The sequence below is a fragment of the Diorhabda carinulata genome, chromosome X, assembly GCF_026250575.1.
Source record: "Diorhabda carinulata isolate Delta chromosome X, icDioCari1.1, whole genome shotgun sequence".
Lineage (NCBI taxonomy): Eukaryota > Metazoa > Arthropoda > Insecta > Coleoptera > Chrysomelidae > Diorhabda > Diorhabda carinulata.
In genome coordinates this window covers 43,085,190-43,109,564 of record NC_079472.1, presented here as the reverse complement: position 1 = coordinate 43,109,564, position 24,375 = coordinate 43,085,190, and the positions used below count along the sequence as shown (strand labels likewise).

Below are 24,375 nucleotides of genomic sequence, written 5' to 3'. Positions count from 1 at the left end.
ATAATTTGGAAAATTCTTTGTATCAGTGGAATTCATCCAAATATCGATGGATTAGTTTCCCAAATTCAAGCTCAAGTGTCTCATTGATTTCAGTGTATTTAACTTTTGTAGTTTGTAACAATTGCAAATGTAACTATTTAATTATAATGTTGTACTATTTTTTAAAATTTCATTTTGTTATTTTAATAAATACAATAATCACATTGTCAATATAAACATACATGTCAATAATAAATACATAATACAATAATAACATTATCGTATTATTTCATGTCTAATATCTATCGCAAAAAAATATTATCACTACTTTAAAATGCACTAAGTACTTTCAAACGCGGCCCGCGAACGTTTTGCACGCTAAAGTTTGGCCCTCAGCATGTCAAATGTTGCCCATACCTGGTCTAGTATGAGGTATGGTAGAGCGCATCATATCGTTTCTGATGTGTGTATTCATCTTTGTTATCTGATGTAAAAAAAAACATACGAATAATGAAAGTCTGATATTTCCTGAGTAGACAAAATTTTGCTTCATCATTTATATGGTGTGCGATAAAAAAGTTAAGGTAGATAACGGTGGACATACTGGAAGCAGGAAATGACTTAAGGATAGGGGTGGCAACAGGTAAACTGGCATATTAGTTCCAATATAATATGAGAAATACAAGCGAATGCGAAATAAGGCAGTGCAGTACTAAAGACAGTTGGTGAACTGTATGCAAGGGTAGAAGAAAAAAGGCTGGGAATAGTAATTGAACAAACGTTAGAAGACATACAATACGCTTTCAGACCAAATAGTCCTTTGTTTGGTACACCTTGAGATAAAATAGACAGGAACGACATATGGAGAACCTGGAAGAAAGAGAAGTAGAGGAAGCAACGATATACGGAATCAAAGGTCTATATAAAAATACACTGAATGATATAAGAACAAGACATGTAACATCATAAACATTCCGACAACGTGAGCTAGTCTCCACAGACGCTTTACACCCAGTAGAAATGGCCAGGATTAAGTATTTATATGAAGAGAAAGGATCCTGAATCACCAACAACAAATAAATTTAAGGTAACACTCTCACCATTCGACGCAATCGACCGGACATTTTGTGATGTGAAAACATACGCCAAGACTTGGCGCAATGGACAGTTACCTGATATTCATCAAGATAGGTTCTAATTCGTTCCATATTGTTGTCTATTCTTAATACATATTGATTTATTTGACCAACCTTTCCTATCACACATCGCAATTCTATAGTAGAAGCTACAATTATCATAATATTGTCTATGAATATATTCATGATACCAAACTAGGTTGAGGTAGAATCCTAAAGAAACGGTAAGCTACAAACAAAAAACACACAATTGAATATCATTAATAAAAAAAAATATTTCGATTAAAAATAACATCAAATGATAATGATTTTGATAATTCGTAATTGACATCAAAATAGACACGGTATGGCTATCAGCTGATCGAAACATATACGTTGATAAATAATATTGGCAACTATCCAAATTTTTACATAATAGATCACAGTAAATTACTACACGAGAGATTCCAATTTTCAGTTTTGGTCCATACTTGATTGTAAAAAGAACTCACCACGATAAAACATGTTTTTTAAATCCATTTATACATCGAAAACGTTTGCACCGAGAAGTACTGTTACGATGAACACAATGAACGATATTTTTGACATGAATCGATTATTATGTTTACTTGTAATTGCTAAATCATTACATAGAGCTTTGAAAGATTTTTGAAATATTACCGAGAATGAAAAAAGGTACGAAAGATTTTCATTATTTTATAACATTTTTTCTCTATACAAACAGAAAATATATTTTTTCTGATCTCATAATTTTTCCTCTTCTTGATCATTATCTTGAAAACAATTTGATATGACAATATTTTCCAACGAAAAATATTGTTTTTTTCATTAACCAGATTCATTTTAACAGTTGAAATTCCTATTTTATAGTAATGCATATATTTGGTATTTTTTGTCGCTTAAAGAAAACTAACAAAACTTTTTCAGAGCAATCTTCCATATTATTCGCAGTATTTTCCAATACTTTCAAGAAAATGAGATAATATTATGTCTTTATACTAGGACAATTTGTATACATTATTATTTTCATAGAAAACAAGCACTCTAGATAGGAAACAAAAATATGTGTTTTTTTTGTTTTCTATCTAGATACTCCGAGCTTCAGCTCCCATTATCTGGAACTCAATCGATATGATCTCTTCAATTTCGTTTATGTTTTCTAAGCCATCTCACGATATCCTAGTTCTTCTATCTCTAATAACCTGACTCTTCATTCTATCTCTGAGGCTCACTCCAAAAATTGTTCTTAGCGTGTCCAGTTCTCTCTATTATTCTTTTCGTTGTTGATGTTTTGGCTCTTGCTTCCGTTACATATATGAAAATAAGTATATATGTGTATATATATCTTGTGTCCTCAACATATTTTTTCCTTATTCTTTTCCATCTAATCGACAATGACCATATATTGAGTTTACCTTATTAAATGCTCAACTTCTGTTGTCTTCATCCTATATAATAGACGTCATCTTCATTCTGTGATACTATCACGCCATCATGCGTATTACATAACATTTTTAATGATCAATCACTGATTGCGTTGACCTTGGTGAAGGTTTCTATTATTATGTCCATGTTAATATTGAATTTTGTAGGGCAAAGAATGTCTCCCTGTTATATCTCGGTCATAATCTGTACTTCTGTGAACTGTCTCGTTCTGATTTTGATCCTTGTTATAGTTCCGTTGTTTATATCAATTGATAATATTTTCATACTTATCATCTATATATTTTTTCTCTAGAATGTTCAATACGTCCTTAAATCTCACTTTATCAAAGGCTTTTGACAGGTCAATAAAACAAATAAACATGAGCTTGTCGAACTTTATTGATTTTTCTTTTTAACATGTATAAGCATGACATGTATTTTATACAGAACTTTTCATTTGAACTTTAATACTTAAACTGATGATTAGAGTAGAGCGCGAAAATTTACAATGCTATCTTAATAATTGTTAAAGGTGGAAATAATTTTCATACCGCGGAAATGCTTTTTTATTGAGAGATACCTTGATCGCCCCGTATCGAGTACTTTCAGATAAGAACCCCGACCGAAGCGAAGGTTGCAATTCTGTGAAATATATCCACTAAAATTCTCCAACAGCCAGACCATGTAAGATCAATTTGTTTAGTGACGACAGTTCTCTCTTTCTTGGATGATGTAAATGTTAATTCTCAAAGTATGCTATAAAATTAAACGGGTATAAAATTTTTTGGAACCTTTTATAGACACATAACAGACACGTTTATTATAATTTAGGTGACAATTCTGTATTGTTAAATGAATAGGAAATCATTGATAGTGGCATTAAATATGTTTTTTTAATACTCCATTATTAGAACTCAATAATTGGAATAATTGCTAAAGACTGAAATTAGAAATATACAAATTATAGAGGTATGTCGAATGCCCCTTTATACCCAAAGTTATAAAATACGCATTTTTATAACGAAATGTTATAAACCAACAATTTGGACCGAAGATGTGAGTCCAAAATACATACCTACCCATAAATATACTACCTAACTTATAATATTAGAGGGTTAACAACGTCAAACTTTTTATCTACTTATTTTAGATTTCCCTGATGATGGACCAAATACTCAAATTACAGATCGATGAATGTATATCTTAGAAACAGAGAAAATTGACTTTCGAAATAAAAACAACATGCGAATATTGATATTTAACATGTGCCATAAGGCTAGAACGAATCAATTTTTATCGTTGCTGGATTAGATTCTATAAAACTTGATATATTATTTTGTTAGAATCTCTTTTACTTGAATAAACAAGTTCCATATTTATAGATAAAATTCATTCTCCCCTCCTCGTTTTCTAGTAGTTCCATAGTTTATAAATATCCAAACTTTTGCTTTACTGCCATATCTAACTTTCTTCAGTTTCAAAAAGTGAACAATTTAAGCGGAACAGATTCTGTAACTAAATAAATAAACTATATGGATGTGTAAACATAGTCAAGTATATAAAAACTACGATGCGCAGATTGGACAAGAACATATCAAGGCCACAGATTAATAAAAAGGAAAAATTTTTGGGAGCAGAAGATCAATAAACCAACACAAAAAAACTCCACGAATGTCTACTCAGTAGATTATTCTGGAAGTAGGGTTAAGCAGTGGGAAAAGGCCGGTCAGGTTCGTAGGAGGTGGAGGACGATAGCAACTGCTGCTAGGATTCACCCAGCGTTGCAGACGTGAGAAAGAAAGAAGTAATAGTAATGGTGAAATTCCTGAAACACGTTAATTATTGTTTTCTCTGGGCATAATAGAAAGAAGTTCTTTCTTATTTTCCAATTATCTGAAGGGTTGCGGCCACTTTTCCTGTAAATACAATCGCCACATGGGTCCCATATTTTCATAGAAATTATCCAAAAAAAGTTATGAAGGAAAATTGTAGGCAACGATAACTGAAAAATTTATCAATATCTACACAATGTTCCCAATTATAATGGGATTTTAGAAAAAGGTCATTTTAATATCGAAATAAATCTGTATATAACTAGTAAATGTATGTATGCCTAACATCAACAAACACAGGGTGAGCTGAAAAGTCAATTTATGATATTCTTGATTTTGTTAAATGGTTTCGTTCATACTTTTTAAATTATATTTGGTATGTATTTCATGTGAAGCATTCATTTTACCTGAATCCATTAATCTTCGACATATATTATATTATCTAAAATTTGATAAATATATTTTTTTTCAGTAAATGACCAAAGTTTATATGGAAAACTCTGTTTTCAAACATTCAAATTTACGAGTGCTTGAAAGAATAATAGATAACTTTATTCGCAATGGATCAGTAGTAGATGAAAAATACGAAAGAACCAGAACTGTTACGGCGTTACCCAGAATTCCTACATTAGTACTAGTGAAACCGCACACCAAGTTAGTCAGCAATCGGACAGAAATTATGTACCATGAATAGAAAATATATCAGTACGATATTCACTTACAGCAAGAATTGACATACCATGACTGTCCTTGTAGTTTCGCTTACGGGCTTTAAAACAAATCTGTTCATGATTTTTGATGATAAGGTTACCTTTAAAAAAATGGAATGGTGACCTGGCATTATTTTCATTATTACTTGAAACAATCATATATTGTGAAAACTCCGTAATAATAGGTACCTTATATATGTTGGAAGGGTATCATTCGAGACTACAGAATTGAACCACATTTTTTTTAAGATGGCATCAATTGTACTGTATATTTCAACTTTCTTGAGAATAATTAGTAGGTGGATAGGCAGAGAAGTGCATACTGAATGATTAGCTCGATTAGCGGGATTATCGAAAATTGATTTTTTTATGTAGTGCTTTGTAACTGCATATATTAATAATCTTCAACAGCAAGTATAATGAGACATAAGATTATAAAAGTATTCACTTGTATTACATACATATGGTAGTTGGCAATGAAGAAGGTTGTTATGGTTTGTGTTTATCAAATAATATGCAATAGAGTTGCTATTAGTTTTGATATAGACAAATAAAAACAAATATTTATAACTGGATATGGCTTTATTGTTTTACCAAATAGTCTCCATTGAGATCAATACACTTTTGCATGCGCTTGGACTAATTTCCGAAGCATTTTTTCCATTTCGATTGAGGTACCTCCAGATTATGTGATTTGAAGGCATCAACCAACCGCTTCTTCACGTGTAGAAAAATATTGACCACGCAATTTATTTTGATCTGAGGAAATAAGAAGAAATCATTGGGTGCTAAATATGGACTGTACAGTAGATGACCCATTAATTCAACTCAACTCAAAAAACAAGTCCTGAGTACGTTCATCATTAAAAATGTCAAACTTTATGATTCGCATCAGTGTCGCCATGTATCAAAGCTTAAGTAGCAACCCTTGTATTAAAAATATAAAATATATGGGCAGCCATTTAAATAAAACTAAGATAATCATCAACTTAGTTTTTAGCTCATCCTATTTACATTCTGTTATAATATTTGAAAACTGGAAAACATTCGTGAACTTACTGCGCAATATAAACAATCATGAACTAATCTATATATTATCATTAATTCACCGTTTTGAATTCATCTAGTAAGTAGTGTAACTGTTATGACTTAAAATGATACAGTGACAAATCTATTTTTGGTAACTGTAGTCCTCACTGCATTTTTAGTTTAGATGCATTCCCATTCTAAATATAACAGAATTATAAATAAATTAGCCATTCCTAGTGGGGTCTTCCATAAATCTAATAATAAACATTAATGTCATTCAACCTGTGCTGATATTATTTTACCTTGTTCTACTAAATAGTTTTACAAATTTCGAAATAGTACATATACAGCTACATTTTACTTGAAATGAATGTTCCAAATGGCTACTTCCATTGAATAAGCTACTAGCAGTGAAACAAAACATACGTTGAACTCTTATGTTAGAGATATTAGAACTTCCATTGTGCCGAAATGAAGAGTGGGTCATATTAGTAAAATAGCAGCAGGGCCGCATTTACTGGATTAAAGTTATTCATTATATAATAAGTTATTTAAGTTCTTAAAAACCCAAAATAATATTTTACAGGATTTCTATTACCAAAAAAAAAGTTTTTTGTTTTATATATGAGAATTACTTATTTGTACAATTTCCTCCAATACTTAAGTTCGAGAAAAAATATAATCCAATGTATAAGTTTGTGAATTTGAATTTTTATCTCGTGAAAATTCTTTCACTTTTCAAATTTATTAAGAAATAATATTCAACAAATATTCGTCCATTATGTCGACCGATTTTGATATGAGCAGTATTTCGTGTATTCAGTTTTATGTCATATTTTGATGAAATCTACTTCTAAGGATTATTCATTGTCATTATGAAGCCATCCAGTTATGGCGAATTGTGGTTATGTCTAATACTATTGTAATATGATTATATTCTAACAACACCACATACTTTTGAAGGATGTCTATAAAGTAATAGATCACAGAAAAATTGTTCCTGTCACGTTGCTGTAAAGTTTTGACCTTAAAAAGAAGTGCTCTGTACTTTAAGTTTCAAACTGTGCCTAGTAGTAATATGCCAAATGCCTCTAAATACTCATCGCCTTGCTGCGATATTTATTTTATCGTTTTTTGAGATGCAGTACCACGTCACGTATGACTTATCTCGACTACTACTAGTTGTAGGGTTCACTTCCAGTGAGCTGCGGAATACTACAGAGTGCCGTCGAATGCCACTAGTTTCATTGCACGAACTCGTCGTCTAAACTAAACTAACCTTGTTAGTCCTTGAATATACTTGAGTGTTGATTTCGAGAGTTCTGAGGGTCAAGAAATTACTGTTAATTCGACGACACTCTGGCAGCACTCTAAATCACATTAGAATAATTGATCACTCTGCATGTTAATGCTTAGGTCTTCGAACCTCGTCCTTCTTCTCCCCCAATTACTCCGTAAAAAATAGCACTCTATTCTAAATCATCAAAGACTATTTCATTTTAGGTCGGATCCTACCCGGCACTATCATTCTCGCTTATTCAACCTAAAGCGTGATTTTCTACTTCCCATTCTAAAGCCTCGAAAATAGGTCCTTATAGAGCATCACTTTACTTAAAGAGTACAGAACATTTTTTTAAGGTCCAGGAACTCTTAGTTTACAGCCATATTTGAAGGCATTATCTATAGCCATATCTATATAATATAATGTTCAAATTTGCTACGAATTTTGAGGAATAAAGTAAATTATCCAGATTTACATTTACAAACATATGAAGATGCAGTTTTACTGCTCTGTTGCTAATTAGGTCTACTTATGTTTTCTTTAAAATTCTTTAAAGAAAAATAGATTTAAAAAACAAGCGCCCAAACGCGTTAGTGTAGATTTAGATAGCATAGTTCAAGTTGAGTAGAATAAGAGATTTTGATGTTTTCTTATAATCAAGTCCTTAATCTCACTTATATTTGATTAGATAGACGAAAACTCCTGGTATAAAATATATACAAATGTTTTTAGAGAATACCTTAATTAGATGATTAGATTATGATTAGAAAATAAAATTTTGTTTTTTTTTTTCAAGTTTGTCCTCTAGCGGTGTACAAAGATAAATAATTACCAGATTTTGCTCGAGGCTACTTTTGTCATAATTTTTTCTCGAGCTGAACTACAAATTGTTTCTTCTGTTTGTAACCAAGAGCCATTCGAATTGTGTACCTGGTACAAATTTTGTAAAAGTAAATATTTTTATATAAACATTCAAAAACTTCATATGAAACTTTTTCAATTGCTAAAAATCGAATAAGCCATTACTTTACAAAATTACTAATTCATGAGGTGGTATTGAAATTTCAAGACATCTCTATCTTTTGCATGCTGCCACTTAAATTTATTTACTTTAATACTCTTTTTGCTTGTACATATTTACTTTGGGTACTCATTCATTAATAAACCAAAAAGAGTTGGCACTCCTCTTTCTTAATCTTTATAGCTAGAACCCGCAAATACGATAAATTCTTTTCAGACAACACAACTTTTTCTTTGTCAGCCAAACATTTTAGTATTCATAATTCAATTCAAATATATGTTTCTTTTCTACAACGGTTGGGGGAAATAAGGACATTCCACCTACCTGCTTATACCTGTTCGCAGGTAGGTGTAACAACCACAAAGTTGCTGCTTGTTATAATTAATTTCTGGGTGTAATACGAGGAGTGTTATTTGAAAAACGAGATCGGCGGTGCAATTTTCTGTGTTGCATACTTACGTAGTCACTTATAATTATCCTTATTATATAACTATTCTCTACCCATACAATACTTCATATTCACTGAAACAGTGCTGGGACTCTTTTTTCTCTTAGATCCTTCAGGGAATATGCCGCTTTCTCTTTCGCGAATTCAACGGATTATTTTTAGGATCATAAGGACAAATCCACGCTTCATATGTTATTATTCTTTTTTTATAAGCTTCTTGTAGATCAAACGTGAAAATTAAAGCACCAATTTAATACACACTTTTAGCAAATTACAAAAGAAATTTCACAACACTCCATTGCTTTACTGTTACTGTTGAAATTTTACCGACGATATAAAAAGACAACCCCTATGTAAGGTTACGTCTATACTGATTTGTTTATTTGTTTACAGTAGCGAGAGGCACTGTATTCGTTGCACCGTCAGTCTCTTTATTTAATAGTATTATTCATAAGAGGTACTTATGATTTTCCATTTACGCTAGAGGTAAAAATTATAACAAAATAAATATAAAATAATTTATTAATGATAAATAATACAAGAAGAAATATCCTCGTAAGTTATTTACATTATAAATAATGTGATAAGCTTTATAACATTTATTTATTTTATTAGAGAGTGAATACAGGCTTTTTAAAAACAAGAATGGCAATATGTATACAGAGTGATTAGGGCTATAATCGAGAATAAAGAAAGAGAAGAAAGGGCTAGATAGAGTCATTTGCAGCGATGAAATGCGAGAGTGGATTCCACTGGATACTGTACAAGAGCCCTCTTTGAGTTTGTCACTACCTGATAAAGGCGGTAGGAAAGCCGTTAGCTGTCCATGAAGATTTCTTCACCAACACAAAGTGTTCGTATCGATTACACAACTTTACACGGTTTTTATACCCCAGCTCAATGCTGGTTTTAGAAATTACTATGAAACTTGGTTAAGTTAGTATGAGCATTAACAAACTAGTCACTCTGTCTAATTATAGACCAATAGTAATCCCTAAAATATTTTCATCACAAAATCTCTGATACCTTTGTCAAAAATCTCTAGATATTGATGAAATTTCCTCCTTTTTTTGTCAATAATACTTTCTAAGTTATTAAGAAAAAAATGAAATGTGGGTGCAGAAAATGAATCTATAATGACAAGTTTTCAAATAATTTGACCATAATATCTTTATAAATTTCATTTTTTTTATCTTCCAAAAATTCTTGAACAAGTTTAATGTACAAAGGAGGTAGAATAATGTATTTTGGATATACCAGCGATTTATATTTCATGTTCATTTTGCATGGAAGATACTCGCTCGTTTCCAATAAAGTATTGTTTCCTTACCTAATGATGCTCTCTGGCAATGTTGTCCCACAGACCTTATAAATCCAATAATAAACCGATGACTCTGAGGTCGCTGCACGCTTTCCATTGATGTTTTTGATACTCTTAATTCATAAAATCGTGAAAATTGATTCATAGCTGCTTGTCATATTAGTATAGACATAGTTTCTAATTGCTCGTTGTACAAAAAACAGCTTTTAGACTGTAGATTAATGGATCAACGAACAAACACAGTTATTTTCTATCATAGTTTCGATTTATTAATTGAAAAAAATCCCAAGGTATCAGTACAATAACAATATTCTACTTATCTTCCACGATATAACCTTACTTCTGTTTGTGAATAAAAGAAGTTTCCTATCTAGTATTATCAAATTCCAAGAGGTTCTGCTTTGGATCCTAATAATTGTAAAACTCTTAGTAAGAGCATCGAGTTTAGCTTTTATCTGAATATATTTTGACTTGAATCACCACTACAAGTTGGATATGAAAGATCTTTCGCAAATAAAATTTGCTGATATATGCACTTTTAAATGAATCTACGATGGGTCTTGAATTTGAAATTAGATATTAGACATTGAGTAAGAACTGACTAATAAATTATACTTACTATCACCATGCAGGGTAGCTGAACAAAATATTCAATTAAAGAAAAAAATGATAACGTGATAGAGTTTTTATGTTAACGTGTTTAGGTTTAAGAAAGGTGAACTTTGGCAAATACGAAATAACCCCGCTCGTCAATGCGCGGTACTAAATGATTGTAGTAGGGATTAGTACGGTCCCTCGAGCAGTATATTTGACTACTATTGTCAGTTCTATTGTGTCTATTAGATAGTGAAGAGCCCTGCGTTGGTACCTACTTTCATTGTTTTTACTGGATACCGAGATAGAATTTATATTTTATTCTGGGGTTCATAATTTAGTACTTTGATTATTTACCGTACTGATTCACAAAGCGCATATTACCCTCTTTGTCATCCGAATACATTCTCATTTTAACTTCGTGCTATCGTACGACATTCACTCTATATTTGCCAAATTGTAAATTGATGCATTTAGAAACATTTGTTTCGGGGTATATGTAAAAAGTCAAATTGTGTTGTGGAAATGTCATATTATCAATGCAATAAATAAACTACATAAATTCATTATGAAATATTATACTGTTTCCCCAATAAAACGATTTATAGAACGTGGGTTGGGTACAGTATTCTATTTAATTTTTATATTACATTGTTCTGGTTCCTTAAATGTTTCATTCTACTTCCTTAGTGACACACCTTCATGAATGATAACCATGATGAATTATTCGGAGAATATACTTTTAGTGGGGTATCTATATGAATATTATCAAATGGTTTTTGCGGAAGTGCCAATTATATTGATCCATTTGCATTCGCTCAGTTGGCTTCTTTTCCAGTTTGTATACAAAACAGGGTATAAATTAATCTAGAATCATTTATTGAAGAGGTGACGAAAATTGAATACGATTATTTCTTAATACTAGTTTCAGGGATTAATTTTTTATACAATTTTGCGAACTATAGTTTATTTGAGAATACATGTTAACACAGTTTAATTTTATAAAAATATCTTCGATTGAATTGCGTGTACTGGCTTAATATAAACTTATCATAATTAATATATCTATAGAGTTATATATCTAAATAGAAAGGTCGTTTTTCCTCATAAGGAATCATCATCATGATCATCAGTTTCCTCACCTCCTACAGAAATAATAATTGATTCTATCGTTTCCTTTATTAACAGATCAAGTTTCCAGAATTTATCTGCCCATGTTATGCTATACTCGGTGAAATAATATTTGATATGGAATTACTTAATAGTTGACAAACATTTCTAAATTATCTGTTTAAATGAATTTACCTGTTAAGTTGGTAAGCCAACATTTAATTTCCATTTCCATTTCGTTATATCATCTACACTATATTTGAATTTTGGTGAATGTTGTTCACATAATTGCAATCGCTCTTTTTTTAATCACTATCACTATTTCTTATTAGCCAAGCGAAGCTTTCTTGCTTTTTCCATTTAACGTTAGGTAACAGTTTTTTTAATCTTGAATGGTAACTAAACAAATAATGCTCAACGTTCCATATTAGAAATTCTCAATCACATATTTATGATGTTAAATTGGGGTCATAAAAATTGTGCTATCTCACATTTTCAAATAAACTATAATAATGCTTTCACTCTCGTCACTCTCGTCACTTCAATATGGAATAATTTATAGATCATTGTGCGTAAAACGTTATTAAGTTCAAAAAAAATTTTAAAAAGTTATAAACACCTAAACAAATTAATTGAAAAAGCTAAAAAAATTATCGTTTAATCTAAACACCTCAGAAAGTTCATGAGCTGAGGGCGTGAGGCAATTCCTACGAGTGAAAAAAAGTTACTTTACTCTCAAGTTCCGTACAAAAATTTTTCTACGTCCATAGACTTAAAAAAATGAAGCAAAACTTTTATCAATTTTTATTTTATAATAGTAATATTAAAAATACAACTGATGACTATTGGTCCTGAAATTGACAACATTTAACGAGTTCAAAGAAATAACATCGTCTATAGTTGCATTAATACTTATGGGATTGTTGGTAGGATCGTGAACATTTACAATGTTGCTTGAAGTCGAACTAGTTCTTCCCGTTAAAATAAATTTTCACTGCGGAATCCATTTTGTTTTTTATTGAGTCGTCTATATAACCCTCCGCAACTGTGTTGGATTTCCACCCACCATGCTTCTTTTGTTGAATTATATCACCACCGGAATCCACTAATAGAGACACCGAAGAGCGTCGAAATGTATGCCCGGAGTAGTTTTTTGGATTAGGTAAATTCAAATATGTGCGACAAGCGAGGAAATTTTTGAAAAGGTATTAATACCTACAACTTGGGTTTTGCATTTTCCATTTCTATTCTGTAAAAAGAAATGATCTGTTTTGACATTTGTGAGTTGTTGGTTTTTATATTTTTTATAAATGTTTAATAAGTTTAATCTATTTTCAGATATTTCACCAATAACAGTAAACCGACGTTGAACATGTATTTGTATCAGGTACTGTCATAATTAAAACATTTCCGGTATTATTAATATCGTTACACTTTTTTTTATATAATTTTTCCCACCGCAGAGCTCTTGCGATTCCAAATATTGAAGCAACTTTAAAGATGTTACAACTAATATCTGAACTTACCTTAAAATTTTTTTGCTGTCATACCTTATGCATGATACTAGTACAATGATCGTCTGGAGTTTGCAACAGAAACTTATTAATTTCTTCACGGGCAAATGTTTTATACTTTTTGGGTCTATAGCCGACTGATTTATTTCTCAAATATGCAATGAGTTTGGAGTATTCACTGATGTTTAAGTCATTATTTATCATTAGGGTGGCTTTTTCACGCTTTTTGACCGATTCAGAAATTACAAATGAATGAAAAAAAACGTGAATATTATAACGGACGTGGAAAAAATAACTTTAATGGCACAATATTATATATTGTATTTCATAGGAGACTTAAAATTCCAATTGATAAGTGGAATTAACGAATTATTGCAGTCACCAGTGTTTCTAATGGGAAAAAGTTGCCACTTCATCTCATAGATTATTAAAATTAAGACCATTACAATAAAAACCTATATGAAAGGAAAAAGACTAATTATTAATGATCTTAAGGACAATGAGACCGGCTCTATTCCGAATGCTAAAATTTATTGCCGCAATGGAATATCATCGTAATTATTATGACATTACAAACAATTTAAACAATTTGCATTTATCTCGAAATACTTTCTCTGACACAGATCTAGGCATAACATTGCCAGTGTTTTTTATACTGAACCTCCGAGTTTTTCAACAATTCAACGTATTACTACAGCATTGTTTTAATTCGAAAGAAATTCTGTATTTTTTCCATGTATATGAGACCATACATGAGACCTGTAATCCACCACATATCTTAGTCAAAATGGCTATTACCTAGCCATTCAAAGCGTCAAGTAAATTCTAGTGAGATTATGGAACATTTGAAAGGGATAAACACTTAAAAATCGGTCCTATTAATGAGAAAACAATATTATTTAATAATTGTTTCTACAAACAAACATTCATGAAAATGTGTTACATGGAGTGGAATTAGTTAGTAGTAAGCTTGGTATTGGGAAATCTACGATTTACTGGGTTGTGAAGAAGAGAAATATGCAGAGTTTCAAACAGCACAAAAAGCTCCATTAAAACCAAAATTTCAAATAGAAACTTTGAAAAGAAATATCTTTTGACGGGAAACATCTTTCCAGATTTCAATAAAAAGAAACGATTTACTGGCTTTAATCCAACAGGATCCAACAGGGAAGAGGCGTAGACTGATAATAGTACATGTCGGCAGTTCAAATTGTTTTATTAAAGATATTGTTTTATTGACTTTTGAATCTATTCGTTGAGATGTTTTTAAAGAATGGTCGAAAAAATGCTAGATCTTTTCACTAATAAAAGTGGTTGAAAAAAGATCTACAGAATTGTTTAAATTTAAAGAATATTATTTTACATCCCGGTTCTGTGAACTAATAAATTCAATATACCATAATAAAAAAAGTGTTTTTAACATCGTAGGTACTCAATATGTAATACGATGCAAATATCATTTTATCACATGACTCAGATTATTAAATTTCATGCACAACCATGAATCAGTTGCATCTATTCGTACTAAAATCCCAGGATCGGAGTTCTTGAAATGATTTAAAATATGAATTTAAGAGCAAATTAAAAAATGAATATTCCATATATAAGGAGTAGAGTACACTGGAATGTTTTTTAATAATTATATGATATATTGAACAAAAAATGATCTAGTTGAGAACACATTTGCCACTAACAAAGGAATTATTCAGAACGTTGTCTACCCACATCCATTCATTTTCCTATTAACACCTGTCCAGAGCCATAGATTCAATAGGTACACCTTATATTTCAGAGTTCGGCTTATCAATGTTATGTTTTTTCAATGTGCAATTTTATATTAAAATAATCACCATTAGTGCCTAAATATCAAAACAATTGTGAATAAGTTTATAGCTCACTGCTTAAGTAGAGTAATATAGATTTGTAGAATCCATTTTATGCAAATTGTGACGAAGAGTTGTCTTGTTACAGCCATAAACAATTTATTAACAGTTGCAATGTTCTAAGAAAGCAGCTAATAAAATGCAAATTGATTGACAGTAATTCTTATAGAAATTGTCAAACAATTGAATAAGGCCCTTGAACTCTATATTTGATTCAATAATGCCTTAAATGTGGGCTTAGTAATTCGAAATCGTTCGAAAGAATTCAAGTTGTCGTATGTTTCCAAAGTTTTTTGTTTGTCGATATATTTTTCGTCTTCGGACAATAATATTCTTCTCTTCGGATGGCCTTGGTCAAACTTTTTCCTTCCTAAATTCTCCGAAGGTGATGCTTTTTACAAAAAAAGTGATATCCATTTACTTGGGAACTAAACCACACAACGTATTCATCTATTGTTCTCGTTGTCAAATTCGATTTTTAGCATTTCCTACAGTTGTACGCTACAAAAATATTCAAATAAAGACAGATAAACTTAGGGCCTCCATCAAGAAACAACCGATTTGTTGATTGTGATTAGTTTTGAATTTTAGTTTTGTGTTCGCAGGTCATCATATATGCTACATGTTATTCATTAGTGACCGCGTATTAGAAAGCATGAAAAGATATATATGAAAAGTGAAATTTCCGTTAATGATATTCCAGATAACACAGATTTTTACAATAAAAATATTCATCCCAAGAATCACATAAATTATTATGACTTACATGACGATATTAATATGGAAGCTTGAACCTCTTTGTCAAATCTTACTTACTGACTTCGAACTAACTATATAAATCATCTTCTACGACTGAAAAATCACTTATTTATGTATATACAATAAGAATTGTAGCATAGAAAATATTTTAAATGAAAAACAAATCCAACTGGAGCATTAAGAATTAATGATTATTTCAAACCAACAGTTAATTTATAATGTATTTTGTGAATTTTATATTAGTTATTTTATTTTGTCATACTTCATTATAATTTGAAATTATATAATGAAGAGTTTTTAAAGGATCCTTTTTTTTTAACGGACTGACAGTTAAACAGTTAAACCTGAACACGATGACCTTACTACTGTTTGATTCAAGTTAAAATTAATAAATGTTAATGCTTTCTTGTTCAGTCAATAATCTTAATGGTAAAAGAAGGTGTTTTGTATTATAGTTATTATTAACACGTTCACATTAACATTTATTTGTAAGAAAATTTTTTACATAGCTTTAACAACAGAACTTATTATATATCTCATTTCTTCCATTCGCTCAGTAGTCGGTTGGTCGGACAGCGTTGCCAGTTTTCATGAGTTTTGAATTAATTCTGGCGTGAACATACTCCCCGCGTTGAAAGCATAAGGATGGCTTTCAAAGGTCAACTGGAAGGGGGCAGATTTTTTGAAAGCTTCTTTTGATGATTTCTCCAGAGGGAGTTCTTATAGAAGCGACCCTAGCGATACCGTCAGGGCCTCTATGGAGCTTGCTGATTCTACCTAATAACCACTGAGTGGGCATAGTGTTCTCGCCTTTCACTAAAACGAGAGAATCTTCTACTAGATGGCCTTGGTTGGACTTCCATTTGGTGCGTCTTTGGAGCTCCGCAATGTACTCAGATTTCCATCTGTTCCAGAAGTGCTGTGCTAATTGTTGTACGAGCTGAAATCTGGAAAGTCGATTCATTTTTATGTCGGTGACATCTTGATCAGGTGCTGCAATTATTGGTCTTCCAATCAAGAAGTGAGCTGGGGTAAGAGGTCCAAAATCGTTGGGATCAGAGCTCAGTGGGCATAAAGGACGCGAATTCAAAATCGCCTCGATCTGTGCGAGAACTGTGGCAAATTCTTCAAATGATAAATGAACTTGGGTCAAAACGCGCCTTAAATGATGCTTTACGCTTTTGACAGCTGCTTCCCACAAACCTCCGAAATGAGGAGAGTAGGGTGGTATAAACCTCCACTCTATATTCTGAGAGCTACATTTCTCGATTATAGTGTTGCTGCCATGTTTTAGAAAATCCTTTAGCTCTCGCTGTGCCCCGACGAAGCTTGTTCCATTGTCGGACAATATTTTTGATGGTTTGCCTCGTCTAGAGACAAAACGATATAGCGCTTGAATGAATGATTCTGAAGAAAGGCTAGAAATCAATTCCAAATGGACTGCTTTAGTTGATAAACAAATAAATACGCCAATATAACATTTACTTAAACGACAACCTCTACCTTTCTTATCGTTAATCATAAATGGCCCCGCGTAATCAACTCCCACTATTGAAAATGCACTAGAAGGATTAGTTCTATCGCGCGGTAAGTTGGCCATAATTGGCTGTATGGTTTTAGCATTGAATTTGAAGCATTTCACACAATTCTTAACAGTCTTTCGTGCAAGATTTCTACCGGATATAACCCAGTAATTTTCTCTTATAGTGCTTAAGAGCAGCTGAGGGCCGCCATGCAATAGGCGTTCATGTTCTTGTAAAAATAGTAGCTTTGAAAAATGATGCTTTGAATTGATCAAAATTGGATGCCTTTTGTCAAAGGAGTAATTTGAATGTTTTAGTCGCCCTCCTACGCGTAGCAAACCATCGGGTTCTAGAAAGGGACTAAGACTTAATAGATTACTATGGGAGCTCAAAGGCTTGTTATTTTTCAATGTTTCAATTTCGGTAGAATACGATTGAGATTGACAAATTCGAATGAGACATTTTAGAGAATCACTTAACTCCTGTACTGTAAGAGAACCGCCTCTTCTGCGATTTCTCTGAAGACAATTATCCTTAAATCGTAAAATGTATGCCATTGTTCGTTGCATTCTTGAGAAATTTGAGAAACGTTCAAAGGGAAAACTCAGAGTAGGGGGCGCAACATTGGTCAGAAGACTGGATTTAAGTTCAGGTAAATCATGAACCACCTCCAGCTTGTCATTGGGCCAAAAACTTGGGTCCTTAGCTAGCCAAGTAGGGCCGCGCCACCACAAATCAGAGTTTAAAATTTGACTAGGATATATTCCCCTTGAAGCAATATCTGCTGGATTATCGTGGGTGGGGATGTGCCTCCAATCGGCGTGTTTAGTGAGAGACTGAATTTCTGCCACTCTATGGGCCGTGAATGTTTTTAGCAGATTCGGGCTTGTGCGTACCCAAGCTAGAGTTATAGTTGAGTCCGACCAAAGTGTGAAAGATTTGAATTGAATTTTCAAAGCAGTTTTAGCTTTATCTGTTAGGCGGGCTAGAAGCAATGCTGCGCATAATTCCAACCGCGGGATTGGTATTGTTTTTATAGGTGCCACCTTTGCCTTGGCGCATAACAGGGATACATGAACCTTTTGATCGGAATCAATACTTCTCAAATAAACACAGGCTCCGTAAGCCTTTTCCGAAGCGTCAGCGAAACCATGCAGTTGTAATTCAACAGCATTCTTGCAAATAGCTTGTCTGTTTAACTCAAGATCGTTCAAAATAAGAAGCTCCTTCTCCAACCTTACCCAATTTTCAGATATAGCTTTTGGAATAGCGTCATCCCAAGCTAATTTATTTTCCCATAATTTTTGCATTATCATTTTTGCGATAATAGTACATGGGCTTAGTAAACCAAGGATGTCGAATATTTTTGATATAGTAGATAAAATTGTGCGTTTTGTGACCTTTGTACCTATAGGATTGGTATGAATTTTATATTGAAGCTTATCGTTATTGCAAACCCATATCAAGCCTAATGTTTTTGTTTTGCCATCATGCGCAAATTCTAGTATATCGGATTTTAAATCATTTGAACTTATATTTTTGAGCGCGTTGGTGTCGTTAGAGCACCATTTTCGGAGTGCGAAACATCCCGATTTAAGAGTGTCACTTATCGCTTTACATATGTATTGCGCATGCTCAAGTGTAGGTGCACCTGTTAACAGGTCATCTACATAAAAGTCGTGCTTAATGATTTCGGCTATTTCCGAGTTCATTTCTTGAATATCCTCAGCGAGTTTAGCTAAACAGCGTATTGCAAGATAACTGGCAGAGGCTTGCCCGTATGTAACGGTATTTAGCTGGTAGACTTCCAGGTTATCACTCGGATTTTCGCGCCATACAATTTTTTGCAAATGCCTTTGCTCGGGCGTTATTGAAATTTGCCGGTACATTTTAACTATGTCTGCCGAAACTACATAGTTATATTTCCTAAACCTTAAGACTATTGATAGTAAATCGTCTTGTAAAACGGGTCCAATGACTTGAATATTGTTGAAGGATAGACCGTTGCTAGAGGGCGCTGATGCATCGAAAACTACCCGTAGTTTTGTGGTCAAACTCTCTTCTCTCAAAACTCCGTGATGCGGCATGAAATATTCGAAGCTTGAATCATTGCCGTTACAAATTGTCATATGGCCTAGCTCTTTATACTCGTTCATAAATTGTATATATCTGCTGTGCAGCATTGGATCTCTCCTGAATTTTCGTTCTAATGCATAGAAACGTTTTTCGGCTTGAGCTTTCGACTCACCTAAACTAGAAGGTTGTTGCTTCAAAGGTATAGTGACTGTAAAACGTCCGTTCGCGTCTCTGGTAGTAGTTTTGATGAAATTGTCCTCGCAAAATTGTTCATCTGGAGAAAGTTGTCGCGTGCTAGATATTTCCTCGATTTCCCAAAATTTGGCTATTGAATTTAATAATTCCTGGTTTATACTTAAATTACAAGAAGCCTTTTCAACGTTGTTAGTACTTATTTGCCCAGATACAACCCAACCTAGCACTGTATCAATTAATAGCGGCATATTTTTTCCTAACGAAATTTTGTTATTGCTTAAAATTGTCCAAAATAGGTCCGCGCCAATGAGCATGTCTACTGGTCCGGGAATATTGAATTGTGGATCAGCTAGCTTTAGATCACCTGGAATCGCCCAAGATTGCGTGTTGATTCGACAACACGGCATCACACTTGTAATCTCTTTTAGAATATAACAATTGCCATGCGCTTTAAAATTGGTATGTATAGATTTAAATGAAACCTTACACCTTTTACTGACCTTTGAAATATTGTTTGAAATTCCGAAAATTGAAAGATCTGTTTTATGTGTCGCAATATTCAAACGCTTTTGCAAATCCTCCGTTATAAAGGAAGTTTGAGAACCACAATCTAATAACGCTCTTGCTTTGTGAAAATTATTGAAATCGTCTGAAATGAGTAAACAGGCGGTAGATAATAGCACCTGCCCCGCCGCTGGTACCACTACGCCACTGCTTAGTGCTGCGGAACTTGAGCTCGCGTTGTCCGCTATCTCGAGTTTTTCATGCAAAATTGTATTGTGCCAAGCTTTACACACTTTGCAAGGCCCTAATTTACACTGTTTGACAGAGTGACCCGAACGCAAACAGTTATGGCAAAGATTTGATTTTTTGACAAAATCTTTTTTTTGTGTTATTGTTAATCCGAGAAACTCTGCACAACGATATATTGAATGCTCTTTCTTGCAATAGGAGCATGTATATGTACTTGAGGTCAATGACCTTACTCTACTTTGTTTATTGAATTTATTTTCCTCATTACTAAATTTTGAATCTGATTTATTTAAACTGAGACTGTTCTTTGATTCTAACATATTAAGAAAATTGGAACGTTTTTGTAAAAATTGTAGGAATTTATCTAACTTTGGCAATTCTTCCTGATCTCTATTTTCCCTTTCCCATTCAAGGTTTGAGCTAGTATCTAATTTATTAGTAATCCAAAAAATTAGTAGAGGATCCCAATTAGTTATATTTTGCCCCAATTGTTCAATAGATCCCAAATGTTTGTGAATATCGTCAGCTAAATTTTGTAGTTTTTCAGCTGTCGGTTTTTGTATATTTTCTAATGAAAAAATAGCTCTAATATGTTCATATATTAATTTTTTAGTATTGTCAAATCTTTTTGAAATTGTGGCCCATGCCACTTCATAATTGTCGGCCGTATATTTGATTTTGGAAATGGACGCCGCTGCTGTTCCTCCTAGTGCACTTCGCAAGTAATAAAATTTTTGAATATTATCTAATTTTTTACTATCATGAATAAGGCATTTATATGTGTCCCTGAATTCTAACCAATCTTCAAAGTTTCCACTGAATTTAGGAAGTGATATATCCGGAAGCTTTATACCCTCGTTTTTACAACAAGCTTTGTCTGAAATCACGCTAAGATTTGTATCATTATCGTGATTATTGTAGCTTTGTAAAATGTTTTTAGCAACAGCGATTGCATCATAATATGAATTTTCAAATCTCTCTCGTTCGATTAATTGCTCATCTAAATTTATATCATCCTGTAACTCTATTTCTAATTGATATGATTTGAATTCGTCAAGATAATTTTCGGCATCACGTAACCTATCTTTTAATTTTGTAACTTCTGTTTGGCTTAAATTAGATATAGTTGCAAATTCATTTACCGCTTTTGTGAAAATAGTTAACTGAGCTTTAATTACACCTCTTTTCTTTATTAGTTTGCCAAGTTCTGCCATTTTATATTGTCAAATTGTTCAAGCACAAACAGAGAAGCTTTGAAATCGCAAATGGAAAGAAAAATTCGGAAATAAATAATTTGGAACAAACTCACTCTGATTTCGGTCGAACTGCCTGATTCTTGCAATTGAACTAGTCGGCCAGTTGAGTTGATGTCTGGTCGCCGTGATATTGTATCGACTACTTGTTTGGTCGATCACTTTGCACTCGTTGATAGTTGCTTGCAGCACGTGGTAAATTGTTTTTGGGTTATAGTTGTTAATAATATATTGTTTATTGCGAATTTTCACTGGTTTTGTTTATAATCCGCTCGTAAGGACCATGTTTTGTATTATAGTTATTATTAACACGTTCACATTAACATTTATTTGTAAGAAAATTTTTTACATAGCTTTAACAACAGAACTTATTATATATCTCATTTCTTCCATTCGCTCAGTAGTCGGTTGGTCGGACAGCGTTGCCAGTTTTCATGAGTTTTGAATTAATTCTGGCGTGAACAGAAGGATTTTCTGAAAAGTTTCCGACCGCAACCTGAAGATGTCAGTTTGATTTCGGGGAATATATTTTTCAGAAGAAAGACTACAACTATTATTTGGAAAGAATAAAGAGGTTAGAGAATCGCTGGACTAATTGTGAAGACATAAAAGGAGACTATGCTGAAAAATCAATTGATTATGAAAAAAAAATAGTTTGTTTCTTTGATAGGTCGAAAACTTTTCAGACAACCTACGTACGTACTTTATGGTTACTAAGATCGTGGTAGAAAGTAACTCGCATTTGATATTTGAAAAAACAATTAAGCTTTTCAACGTGTATAAGGACGTGTACGTAATACCTCCTGTCAGTAAGTATGTTCTCGTTACATATAATTTCTTGAAAAAGGTATCAGAGAGGATAGTTTCCAGGGTAGGACATTCAGATAAAGAAGTCTAAACATTGAAAAACGTTGAAAGTGCCCGTAAGTATTGCTGAATGGTTTGTTCATCGGAATCAAAGCAGCTACTGGAAAAGTCATATTACAGTTATTACAATAATAATGATGGTTCTTACAAGTTGATCTGTTAATTTGAAGGTCTACCTGAGGAGGTAGACCGGAACGTCTGTAGGAATATACAAGTGCAGGAGATCGGTGCAAGCTCAAAAATCATTTAATCCCAACGACATCGTAAGGTACACTTGTGTGCCTAAACTCCTGTCGCATATTTCATCATCTTAGTGCTTTTCTCGAATTGCTCTCTCGTTTTATATCGAACTTGGCATAAGATGTCCTTGTCTTTGGCGTATCAAAAACAAAAAGTATAATAATCGAAACAAAAAGCTCTTTTAAGTTGTGATAGAAATCAATAATTTGAGAAATAATGTTAGTAAGGAAAAGAAGTGATATGAACAATCTTGAAATCTGGAACATTAGCCGATACTGTGTACTGCACTAAATTATGGTACTATGATTCTCAATACACTACCAGGGAATCTTCATCGAACTTAGATAGTGATGACGAATATAGTTCGTGCGCAGAAATACTAATTCTCATATCTGTGTCTGCTTTTTTAACCATAGGACAAGTCATTTGAAATAGATAAATACTACCGAAGTTTGGTTTACGTATGCAGGTAATCCCTCAGGTAGATCGTAACGTGGCTTACTTTGGCAAAAAGACAATGTAAATATTTTATTAAAAAAGGAAATCAAAATGAAGTGAAGCCACATTCATACTATATGCGTAAACGATACGAATGTCTTCTTGGAATAACCTTGACATTTATTGTTGACTCAGATGAATAGGTGTACCAAAGTACATTGTTTGTAAATATATCTCATTTTGTATACACAAGATGAAGAAAAGGTTTTATCTGACTAGAAATTTATTACAGCGTAACTTATAATAGAACTAACTTGAGGAACTATATTTTTCCTCGAGTATTTTTGCTTAAAAAAAAGCACATTTCAACAGTCGATATTACGATAACCTTAAAGATCAACGCTTTTCTACTATTACTTCAAAATTCTACCTTATTTTGCTTTTAATGATTTAAATAATCAAATCTCCAATTTAATAGGAAAAGTCGTTTCAATTTCAAATTTTTTATAACATGATAGCAGAGCAATTGATAATTAATATTATTTAATAATGTGATTAACAGCAACTGTAAACTGTAAAGACTTCAATTCTTTGTATACTGTGTAAATATTTTTATTGTATTCAATCTAAATCTACTATTGATATGTTCAATTGAATGTTTTGATAACTTCGTTAAAACTGTACCTACAGTGTATGACTGCATTGCTATTGACGTTGTATTCTACAATCTTTTATTTTCAATTAATACATTTCATTCCAGAAACACTCTCTGCGAATAAACCGTTACATCAATTATTCAATAGTCTTACCTCTTACTACACTTGATTAATAAAAATATTCAAGCAAAATTATTTGTTATTTTCTTTTTAGCCATATAACAAATATTTTTATAATCTCCTAATAGGTATAATATAAATTTGCTTCATAGATTTATAGCCGCCTTCTACGTCTAACGTGGTCCTTCTCGACTAAGTAGACGTAAATTAG

General features: G+C 32.5%; 1 protein-coding gene and 2 long non-coding RNA genes across 4 annotated transcripts in view; 1 reads left to right on the top strand and 2 right to left on the bottom strand.

The window, feature by feature from the left end:
• Positions 1–24,375, bottom strand: part of LOC130902570 (uncharacterized) — a 178,559-nt gene that overhangs the window by 141,079 nt on the left and 13,105 nt on the right. The window lies entirely within an intron of this gene.
• Positions 1,577–3,928, top strand: LOC130902572 (uncharacterized). Its single transcript, XR_009060427.1, has 2 exons — positions 1,577–1,790; positions 3,691–3,928. It is a non-coding gene; the product is annotated as an uncharacterized LOC130902572 (long non-coding RNA).
• On the bottom strand, positions 5,646–6,228 carry LOC130902574 (uncharacterized). The gene is made up of 2 exons (XR_009060429.1): positions 6,142–6,228; positions 5,646–5,841 (listed from the first exon to the last, which is right to left on the bottom strand). It is a non-coding gene; the product is annotated as an uncharacterized LOC130902574 (long non-coding RNA).